This window comes from Lynx rufus, unplaced genomic scaffold (genome assembly GCF_022079265.1).
Source record: "Lynx rufus isolate CCGP_SWC_20201006 ecotype Redwood Valley unplaced genomic scaffold, mLynRuf1.p SCAF_2, whole genome shotgun sequence".
Taxonomy (NCBI): domain Eukaryota; kingdom Metazoa; phylum Chordata; class Mammalia; order Carnivora; family Felidae; genus Lynx; species Lynx rufus.
Window position 1 is genome coordinate 125,486,563 of NW_025814834.1, and position 12,058 is coordinate 125,498,620.

The window sequence follows — 12,058 nt, forward strand, 5'->3', positions numbered from 1 at the left end:
ACTCAGTCCATACTTAGGTTATGAGATCATAAATATATGTCAACAGAAAAAGTGAGGGAAAAAATTCTACCCTAATTCTACTTGTGGCTGGGACAGCATTATACACAGATTTAAAAAACACAGTATCTCAAGCAAGTTGGAGGGAAGGGAGGAGGAGGTGTTCTGGAAAACCATGTTACGTGACTCATCCCCGTGCTGACAAAATACTCAAGATGCATGGTGAAGAGCTGGAACAAAATTTTTACATGAAATAGTGGGGAAAATATTTCTAAATTTTAAATATATGTAACTAGGGGCGCCTGGGTGACTCAGTCAGTTGAGCGGCCGACTTCGGCTCAGGTCACGATCTCATGGTTCGTGAGTTCAAGCTCTGCAACAGGCTCTGCTGAGAGCTCAGAGCCTGGAGCCTGCTTCAGATTCTGTGTCTCCCTCTCTCTCTCTGCCTCTTCCCCCTCTCAATCTCTGTAAAAAATAAAACATATATATTGGGGCGCCTAGGTGGCTCACTCGGTTAAGTGTCTGACTTCGGCTCAGGTCATGATCTCATGGTTTGTGAGTTCAAGCTCTGCATCAGGCTTGGTGCTGACAGCTCAGAGCCGGGAGCTTGCTTCGGATTCTGTGTCTCCCTCTCTCTCTCTGCTCCTCCCCCACTAGTGCTCTGTCTCTGTCTTTTTTTTTTTTTTTTTTCTGTCTCGGTCTTTGAAAAATAAATGTTAAAAAAATTTTTTTAACACAATAAACATATATACATATTTAATATGTAGATATTATATTTTATATACATAGATATTAAAAGTAGAAATTTGATTCTAGCCCTAAAAGTTTAGATTCCTATTGCCTAACCAATGGATATTTTTTTAAAAGTGTCTTTAAGAAAACCGTGGGATGGCTTAACTCCAGGGTCTCCTAATATTTGGATTTATGTGATATTGTGACTAGAACCCCTAAGCCTTGGCGATCTACTTGATGAGAAGAGTCAGGGAAAAAGAAACCAAAAAAGATCACTTCAGGTCTCTAACTTGAAATCATCAGGTGAGTTTGAGTTCCGTTAAAAAAAAAAAAAAAAGTAGAAAGGGGAAGGAATGGTTTTGGGAATTGAAGCAAGGAATTAAGTTATGATTTGGGGCATGTCATTTGAGATGACAGCGAGGCAGACACCATCTGGTGTGGGGCAATGAGAAACCCAGGCACTACTGATGTGGAAGGTTGCTACAACCTTTCTCAAGGGCACTATGGCAATATCTGTGCCATGTATTTGCGTATCTTCTGATGGAAGAGCTCACTAAAGCTCCATTCACACATAAACGTAAACAAAAGTACCAGATGAGTGTTCGCTGCAGCCTTATCTACAAGGAATTTAAAAGTCCAACTATAGATAATCGGTGAGTAAATCATAAACGAAACACCTCTTCAAACATTGAGGTATAATAGAATCCAACCACATTGTTGAGTAAAAAGAGGAAGCTACAGAGCAACATTCAGTGCAAGGTATCACTTTTGAACTAGGTACACATTTTTTATGTGCCTGTCTGTAAAACTATATTCTAAAATGTACTCACATCTGAATGGTGAGATGTTAAATGATTTTTACCCTCATCTTTGTACTTTTCTATGTTGTTTGAGAGGTTGATTTAAAAAAAACCGCAAAGCATACCATTTTTTAGAAGTCTATGAAGTTTTTTTCCCCCTTTTTCTTAAGTGTTTAAGAATTAGAGCACAATATAATCTTGGAGGTAAACAATAAAAACAGGAGAAGACCACCCTGGCTGAGTACAGCTGGCTTTCAAATTTCAGGGCTGCATAAGTAGAAACACATTGTCAGGGTTGGAGCACCATCCCAGGCTTGAGACCAAACAATTAGGCTAGAGAAGTTAGTCTGTACAGACTTAGGCCTGTAATTTGATTATTCAAATGAATAGGGTGACTGGGTGTTTAACGGGTCACTCACAGAACTGGTTTCTGAACCCTGACCCAGGGATTGAGTACGATATCATGATTTAGGATCAGTTACTATAAGACCACATCTTAAAGATTAGTAAATTACACAGAAAACAGACTGGAGAAAAACAATTAGATAGCCTGACTACAATAAAAATATTTCCCATAAGAAAGATAAAAAAAAAAATAGGAGAGAGGTCAGCCTCTCCCTTAAAGCAAATAAACCCAAAAGACAAGAGGGTGATAAAAGAAAACACCAAGCACTGTGTTAGTGTTGAGGCTATAAAAATCACAAGGTAGTACCTGCCCTGATGTTAAGGTGTCACAGACCGGGATAAACAAATAACTACAAAACTCAGCTAAGCAACATGTGGAAGGTACACAAGAGTATGCAGCCAGAGGAAATAAATAATTGTCTTTGATGGAGAAAGCCAGTTAATCTAGGCTGGGCAGATGGATGGGGAGAATGGAAAAGGAAGCACGGTAGGCATTCCCGGCATGGGAAGAACATGCCAGCGGCATGGGAGTAAAAAGCAGAGAGGCAGTAGATTATATAACACTGGTGACACACGTGGGACACTCGGGTAACGGAAGGCTTTGCTTAGGACACTAAAGTGTTGGAACATTACTCTGTAGTGAAGAAGACACTAAAAATTTTACCAAGGGAGCACAACATAGCCGGACGTGTTTTAGATGGATCATTCTGGCAACAATGTGGACTCAAGAGACGAGAGAATAGCTGAAGGGCACTGAGACCCAGCAAAGAACAAATTTAGCCACAAACTAATTAATACTGGCACCAGAAGTGGTTATAGAAGAATGAGCGCAGCAGAAAATTGGATTGGGGAACTAGGAGGCCGACTTAAGAAACATGCACTGAACATAAGCAATGAACCAAGACATGAAGTGAATGCTTGTACATTTGCAGAGTGCTAGAATTCAAACTTCAAATTACAGGAGTCCCTGAAGGAGAAAAAAAATGAATAATTAATAAACAAGGAGTGTAGTTGAAAACCTGAAAAATTTAAAAGAAATGAGGCTGGTAATAGAAAGGGTCACCACTGTCTCAAGAAAAAGGAAAACAGCAACAGCACCAAAAAGACACACATTTAAATTCTTTTAGTTTTTTGTTGGGGTGCGGAGAGCTCTAAGCTTCCCAAAAGAAAGGATAGATATTTAAAGAGTCAAAATCAAGGGGCGCCGGGGTGGCTCAGTCAGTTAAGCATCGACTTCGGCTCAGGTCATGATCTCATGGTTTCCGAGTTCCAGCCCGGCACTGGGCTCTGTGCTGACAGCTCAGAGCCTGGAGCCTGTTTCGGATTCTGTGTCTCCTCTCTCTGCCCCTCCCCCAGGCACACTCTCTAGCGCACGCGCTCTCTCTCTCTCTCAAAAATAAACACTAAAAAATTTTTTAATAAAATAAAAATAAAGAGTCAAAATCAAGAAAGATTAAGGTGACAACTCCCTGATGAAAGACAGGATGTGATTTGCTTGGCAACAAAGACTCTTCCAGAACTGCGGGGTGGCAGTTAAAAAAATATTTTTTTCACCTAACCATCTTTTCTTCAGAGAACAATGAAAGGAGAAACCCAGAAGTCTAGGTCTGAAAGTAAAAGAAAACCTTGTAATTTAGAGCTGCTGCTGGCAAAAGCTACATCATACTGCTACTGTGATGAAAAGACAAACAGGTAACATGACACATGAAGAAGAAAACAAGAGACCAAAGCAAGGTAACTCGACCAATAAACAACGGAAGCAGCCACAATCCACAAACTACCTTATTTTTCCCAGTGAAAAGTCAAAAATTACTGCTTTACAGAAAAACATAAATTGATCACAATCAGGTTGGAAAAAGTCTGTGGTAAGTTCAATACTAACATCAATTCTTTGTGGCTCCTCAAAAACCTATGAGTATACATATCACCTTGTTACCAACATTTCAGGCACTTTCATAATACACACAGCAGGAATTAATGTTTCACTACTTCCCAAGAAATAATATGATTCATTTGTGCCTTAACCTCAGTAAATTTCACATACACTTTGTTAAACTTTAAATCTAAAACTAAAACCGAGTTCATTTCTGATGCTCTTGAAAATACTACCTATTCTATTTAAGAAAAGGATCAGCAGATGACAAAAACCAACACCGAAAAGAAAATTATTCTTTAAAAAAAAATTTTTTTTAATGTTTGTTTATTTTTGAGAGAGAGAGAGAGAGACAGAGAGACAGAGCATGAGCAGGGGAGGGGCAGAGAGGGCGACACAGAATCCAAAGCAGGCTCCACACAGCACAGAGCCAGACATGGGGCTCAAACCCACGAACTGCAAGATAATGACCTAAGCCAAACTCAGACACTTAACTGAGTGGGACACTGAGTTGGGACACTAAGTGGGACACTTAACTGAGTCAGACACTGACTGAGCCACCCAGGTGCCCAAAGAAAATTATTCTCATTTATCAAGGGCTTTTAAAGAGTCAGATATGATTAATTTAGATGAGATCTTATAAGACAAATTGGCAAAATATTAAATACTTGTTAGTGATAAGATCGTACCTTAAATTTTTGTCATAAATGTTGTTACTATTTTTACAATTAAAAACAATAAAACTAGAAAAAGCCAAAACACAAATATTTAGCTATACCGTTTATAACTATGAAGACAAAAACATATACATTAATAATGACTGAAAGGGAATTTGCAGACATGAAAACATGTTCAGTTCTGTTTCTGGGAAGCTGTGTATGTTTATAATATAAAAATTTAATGAAAACCTGACATACAAAAAGATTCATAGTTGGCCCTATAAAAATGAAATATACCATTTTTCTTATACAAGAGTGAATAATAGTTAAGTAGTAAGGCTATATATGTGATAACTATTTTTACTAAATTATCTAGTCAATTCAATTAATAATGGTGAAGAAACCAATCGAACTGATTTTGTTAAGTTAATGATTTCTAATTATTTTAGCCATAATTACATATTTGTCATCAATCAATGGTATATGCATTCAAAAATTTTAAATAACTCTACATCAGTGGTTTAAATATTTTTGTAAAAACAGAATTCTATCTTCAAAAACATTTATGAGGAATTCCTTGTATAAAAATAGACAAGACTGTAGAGTCCAATTTGAAATGCACTGCTTTCCCAATTATAGATTTACCAGACTAATACATATGTGATTGTTTTAGTTCCTCGAGAGGGCCTCACTATGCTCTCTTAAAGGGGGAAACAGATTTCTATTAATAACATGTTATGTATTAAAGCTTCCCATAAGCACAGTTAATTTAGTCTAAGATTGTAGCTGCTCTTTTCCCCCTATAGAACTTCTGTTTAACTACAGAATTCTTTTTTTATAAACTGAAAAGGGAGGGAAGCCACTAGAAAAAAAAAAAAATTGGCAAAAGAAATGATTCAAGCACAGGAAAAGAAATGCAATGGCCTTTAAACTTCTAAAAAGATACTCAACTTCCCTCATACCAAGATAAATGCTAATTAAAACACTGAGCATTTTTTACCCATCGGACTGATGAAACACTCAACACCGTTGCTGAGGTTGTGAAAAAACGGGCATTTTTATACGTTGTTGGTGGGTGCGGTGGCATACCAAGAGTGGGATGGTGGAAAGAGACCATGCCAGGTGCCCACAATAAGAAAGAACATTGTCTATAGAGATTTTACAAACCAAAACTTAAAGTAGACTTGCTTATCATCATGTGCCAGCAATTTTTTTAAAAATACAAGCAATGAAACATTCCCTAAAATAATCTTTTGTTGTTCCTAATTCTAAATGATTGCTGTGGTTGCTGTTGTGTGTTAAAAACATTATGCAAGCTCAAATTAGACATTTGTATTACTTATTTCTTAAACACTGAATTACATATGGAAGTTGATTTGGAGAACTCCCAGTTTAGCCTCTGATATACATGGGCTCAATGCTACATATTCATTTCAGAAATTAAGTCTGTAACGTTTTGAAATGGTTCCACTTTAGTACAGTTTGTCTTGAGCCCTATGATATACTACATATTCCGGTATTTAAACAATAGATTCCAAATAAACAAGGACAGCTGTATGCTATTTCTCCTTTCTAGGTTATCTTTTTTTTTTCCTGGTAGGAAGTTTTAGATGAGTTAATCAGGCCCAAAAATACTTCCAGACAGCTGGAATCAGCGTCGCACAATGAACAATAAAACACAAAGCTTTAAAAACAGTTATTTAAAGAACAGTGCACGGAAACTGTGGTTAAGGTCATTAACTACACAACAACAAAATGTAAGGAAATGGACATTTCAAAGAAAAAAGAATCACATTTTGAAGAATGGTAGGAGAGACAACAAAGATGTTGCTATTACTAGAAGAAATCAAAAGGGGCAATGTTTATTTGAATGCCTGTTTGCACACTAGCGGATCAAGTTTGCAATCATTCAGTCATTTTCTCTGACACTGCAGAACAAGAAAAACTTGAGGAGTTGGTTTTTTTTTTTTAATTTTTTTTTAATGTTTATTTTTTTATTTTTGAGAGAGAGAGAGAGAGACAGACAGACAGACAGAGCAGGGCAGGGGCAGAGAGAGAGAGACAGACACAGAATCCAAAGCAGGCTCCAGGCTCTGAGCTGGCAGCACAGAGCCCGACGCGGGGCTGGAACCCACAAACTGTGAGATCATGACCTGAGCCGAAGTCGGATGTTCAACCGACTGAGCCACACCCAGGTGACCCCCCTTTTTTTTAATCAAATGTAATAGAAATTTAAGATGAATTTTCTGGCAGAGATACTTTAGTATAAACATTTTCTATAATATTCCATTTATTTTATTTTTAATTTACTTTTACTAGCATGATTATATATTCAAATGTTCAATACAATAATTTGTTTCCATTTTGTTTCTACCATTATTATAGTTCATTTCATGGTTATTACTGAAAATAATTTTATCATATAGAAGAGGGATGTATTCAAAATTACCTGCTCCAGGCATCAAATATACCAGGTTTGCCGCTGCGGAGTATAAAATGATACAACCAGGGCGTAAGAAAAACAAAAACAAAACAAAACCAGGGACAGTTAGAGTTATAGTTACATAATAACAAACAGAAACACTGGGGGGCTAAGCCAGAAATTAATAAAAATGGTTACCTACCATGGAAGTGGTGAAAGAGGTAAGGTAGGGGGTAGAGACAGAAAATGGAAGTAAAATTCTAACTCTACTTTTTAATATAGTTTGACTTCTGAACTATTCAAATGTTTTTACACATTCAAGAGAATAAAACTAAGTAAAAAAAAAATCTAAATCGGCAAACCTTAACGCTGAAAACAAGTGGAAATAAACCAATTTAACTGCGTATCAGGTTGGTAACATAACCACATGAAGACAAAAAATATTTCAAGTCACTTTTGAATATAGTACTCTGGCATAAATACTGGGACATAGTCTAAGGATAACAAAATTACAAAGAAGTCTTCAAGTTCACGTGACAGTTGGAGTATTAATATTAGTTCATGTAGTTTTGAACCTATTTTATTTGTACTGTTAGATAAAACAAATAGGTAGTTATGGAAATGATATTAGGAACCCAAGGTATTTGGTGGAAGACAGAAAACATCACAGTGGATTGTGGTATTAAATCTGCACAGATATCAACATGAAACCATGGCTTTAAAAATATACATGCATATACAAACATAACTAGGAAGGTAGTATATATACATGACCTAATTATATCCACTACAGGTAATGGCATCCCAGTAGCAATGAACATCTCTAATGATCAGATCTGGGTTTTTTTTTTTTTTTTTTAAGTTTATTTATTTTGAGGGAGGGAGAGAGAGAGAGAATGAATGAATGAATGAATGAGGGGAGGGGGAGGCAGAGAGAGAGGGGGAGAGAGAGAGAGAGAGAGAGAATGAGAGAATCCTAAGCAGGCTCCGCACTTTCAGCACAGAGCCCCAAGTGGGGCTCAAATTCACAAACCATGAGATCATGACCTGAGCCAAAACCAAGAGTTAGACATTTAACCAACTGAACCACCTGGGCACCCCATCTAATGCTCAGATCTTGCTTTCTAAATACCCTTCTCCATTAAAAGGAACCAAGGCTCCAGCAGGGAAAGTATAAGTGAGCCTAGGTCATTATGATTTTCTGAAAAGTAAGGAAAAAAACTAATGAAAGGCTGTCAAAAAAGCATATGAGCCAGCTTTGAGAGGCTCTCACCAGCCTCTTGAGAGAATGTGAACACCAAAAAGAATAACAGCTATAACTGTTTATAACAAATTGAATAAATAAAAATCCATGAGTACATAATGATACTCTAAAAAGAGAAAGGGTGGGGGGGGAAGAGCACATGTGTAACCAGTGGTAGAGACTATAACACCAATCCCCTATCCTCAAAACTTCACATTAAAAGAAGTAAGGATTTATTCTGCCTTTTGGGGAAAGAACTGATGTTCATTTCCAGCAGAAAAGGAAAAGTTCTTTACATTAGTGAACATGTAGAAGAAATGACAGATTTAGCTATGAAATAATTGGTTCAGGCGAGAATCATCGACAGATGATAAGCCATTTGGTATGAAATTATTACCTCACAGATTACTTGCTAATTTCAGATGGGAAAAGTATACTGTGACACAGAAAAGATCAAATTCAGTATTGTTAATAGTCTAACAATCTGACGTCCTCCTAATGCAATACAATATTAAGTTTACAGTACCATCTGTAATGTATCCATATTTGAGTCCAAAATTTTAATCTGAATAGAATCAAGCCCTTAGACTTATGTTCCAGTTTATAGGAATTATAAAGGATAGAGGAACAAGATAAATGATACTACAAAGAAACAATCAAATAGAGAAATTAGAATATTCTGGTTTCTTTTTTTTTTTTTTCTTCAACGTTTATTCATTTTTGAGAGACAGAGAGACAGAGTGCGAGCTGGGGAGGGGCAGAGAGAGAGGGAGAACACAGTCCAATGCAGGCTCCAGGCTCAGAGCTGTCGGCACAGAGCCTGAAGCGGGGCTCAAACTCAGGAGCTCTGAGATCATGACCTGAGCCACCCAGGCGCCTTGAATATTCTGGTTTCTTAAAAAGTCAGTGCTCCCTTGCAAGACAACACAAAACCAGAAGAAGTATGAAGATGTTCTAGAAAAAAAGAGAGAGGTATAACATCCAAAGGCAACATATGATCCTGGAATGAATTCTGTCCAGGAAGGAAAAAAAAAATCTTTATAAAACACTGAGATAATCAGGAAATCAGAATATGGCTTGAATAGTAAGGGATATTAAGAAATTACTGTTAGAAAAACACAGCTGCCAAAACAGAAAGGCTAGGTTTTATTTTTTTTATTTTTAATGTTTTTATCTCCCAAAAATTTCTCAAGAGAAGAATCAAGTGAAGGTGAGGTATGGAGAAATGCAAGATGAAAGCAGACATCACGAAAGTAGAAAAAGATTAAATAATGTGAATAATTATGAAATATGAGGGAAAGAGAAGGGTGCAATTAAAAAGTCTGTCACATTATGTAAGGAAACATTCAGCTGCAGCTTTAACAGCGAACCAATTCTTGGTCAAACTCTGTAGGGGCACTGCTGTTGAAAGTAATGCCTATAAGCCTGGTATTCCAGGACCTAGCCTCAAAATTTGAAATAATAACAATATAATCTCACATCAGTATAATAATAATTTCCAATTAGTGCATTTAAGTTCCCTAAAAGCACTAGAGTAATAATTTATTTCTTTATTTTTCGTGGTCTGTATTAAAAAGTAAGGCATGGTAAGGGTATTCAATAAATTATTTAAAAAAAATGTTTTAACATTTATTCATTTTTTGAGAGACAGAGACAGTGTGAGTGAGGGAAGGACAGAGAGAGAGGGAGACGCAGAATCCGAAGCAGGCTCCAGGCTCTGAGCTGTCAGCACAGAGCCTGACACAGGGCTCGAACTCACGAACCATGAGATCATGACCTGAGCAGAAGTCGGATGCTTAACTGACTGAGCCACCCAGGTGTCCCTCAATAAATTATTTGTGATTATTTTGTTCAGATATCAAAAAAATTAAACATATATAGTTATAAAATTTTAAAATACTATTGCTACTAAATCTAAAAGTCAGAGTTAAAACTACCATATGTGTGTGTGTGTTCCATATATATATATTTCTACTAATGTTATTTGTATACTAAAAGAAACATACTATTTAAAAAGTTAAATTGTTAGAAAGATTTAGAAGGTTAAATTACCAGAAAGGTTTATTCCTACTTTAAGAAATCTCTTCTCCTATATTATATTGAAAACTAAAAATGGATATCTTGATTAGCTATTATGTGGCAGCAAAGAAGCAGAAGATATTCCTAGTTCCCCCAAATGGTTGGAGAAACAATAGTATGGAGGATAGGATATGTTAATTTTATAATGCTGACCTCTAGGTTACATTTTAAAAATATACACCAAAAATATTTGGTGATATTTTCTTCTTCACTGGAATTTGAAAAATCAGTAAAACATGACTCAGAACTTAATAGATCTTTGATAGTCAAAATTTCTAAAGAGAGAAAAAAAATACTAGACAAACTAGTATTGCTCATAAGTTTTCTCAAAAATTCTCTAAAAAATCGTAATTTCTTGCTTTTGTCTCATATTTATGGTCACTTAAGAGCAACTTGTTATGAGAAAACATTTTAATATAGTTTAATCTCTTATAGCTAGCAATCTCAGACTATAATAAAATTGACTACCACTGAAATATCAAAGAAAAAGAAACTATCATTAATTTTCCTGTGGTAATGGTATCACAAAAGGAAATGCATGCTAAATAGTTGGGAATATTTCAGGAATGCAGCATCATGAAATTTGCAGTTTGCCTTGGAAAGGTTTGGCTAAACACTCAGAGGTGAAGAGTATGGAATCTAGGTGATGGTTATATGGGTGTTCATTGTCCTATTATTCTCAAGTTCATTGCAGCTTTGAAAATCTTCATAAGAAGCAGTTGAAAAAACAGAATTCTTTAGTAAATACAGTATTAATTAATCCTAGCAATATGTATTTCACCAGAACCCATAATTCACAAAAAAAGTTAAGAACTCATTCTAAGTTCCCTGCCATTCTGACAATTAGAAATCAGTCTTTCCTCTTTAATTTCCCTCAGTCAGAAGCAAAAGAACAGTCAGCAGCATCTTCCCCAGGTTAGCCAAATGGCTGCCCTACAGATGCAGCTTTTCTCAGCGAAGGAATTTTCTTCTACCTGACTGCCACTTGACCTCAGCTCAATATCCTCTAAAGCCCAAATTCATGTGAATACAGTTGTAATGAAAGCTGAAAGTCATTTTCTAAACCCTCCGCTTGGCACCAAGATTTATACCCTGGCTTTTAACTTAAATAATATAATATAACACAGCCTTTATAACCCTTCCTCCCTATTTATCATGCTCTTCTTTTGGGGGTGAGGGGGATGTCTCATCTACCCATAGAACTTCTCTAACCATCACTTATGTGCTAGTAATTCCCTAGATGATACCTACTTCCAAACTCTTCAGCCTACTGAATGTTCTTACCTGGGTGTCCCAAAAGTTCCTCAAAACCAGCAAGTCCAAATGTGAATTCAATTCATCACCCCTCCTCCACTACCAAAAAGTACATAACTTGCCATAGAGGCCAAACTAGAAACTCGGTCATCAATCTTGGCTCTTTTCAAGTCAACAGTAACAAATTGCAACAGTGAGTTACAATAACTAATACACAGTACTGTGTACCTAGCATCGTCCTATGCACTGTACTTATATTAATTAATCCTCACAACATTCTTCTGAGGTAAATATTGTGTTTCTCTTCATATTACAGATGAAGAAATGAGGCACTGAGCGGTTTAGGAATTTGCCAAAGTTTACAAAGCTATTAAGTGGTAGAGAGTTAGCATTTGAACTTCAATGCTTTGGCTCTAGAGTCTGTTTCCGTTAATGTTGCCCTTCCCCCTCCATCACCAAATACTACTGATTTCATCTAAATAGTTCTCAAACTCCGTCCTCTCCATTTTATCGACAACTACCCTGATCCAGGTCGCTATCCTCTTTTGCCTAGTTAAACCAACAGCTTCCTAAATGGACTCCTGGCCACCAGCT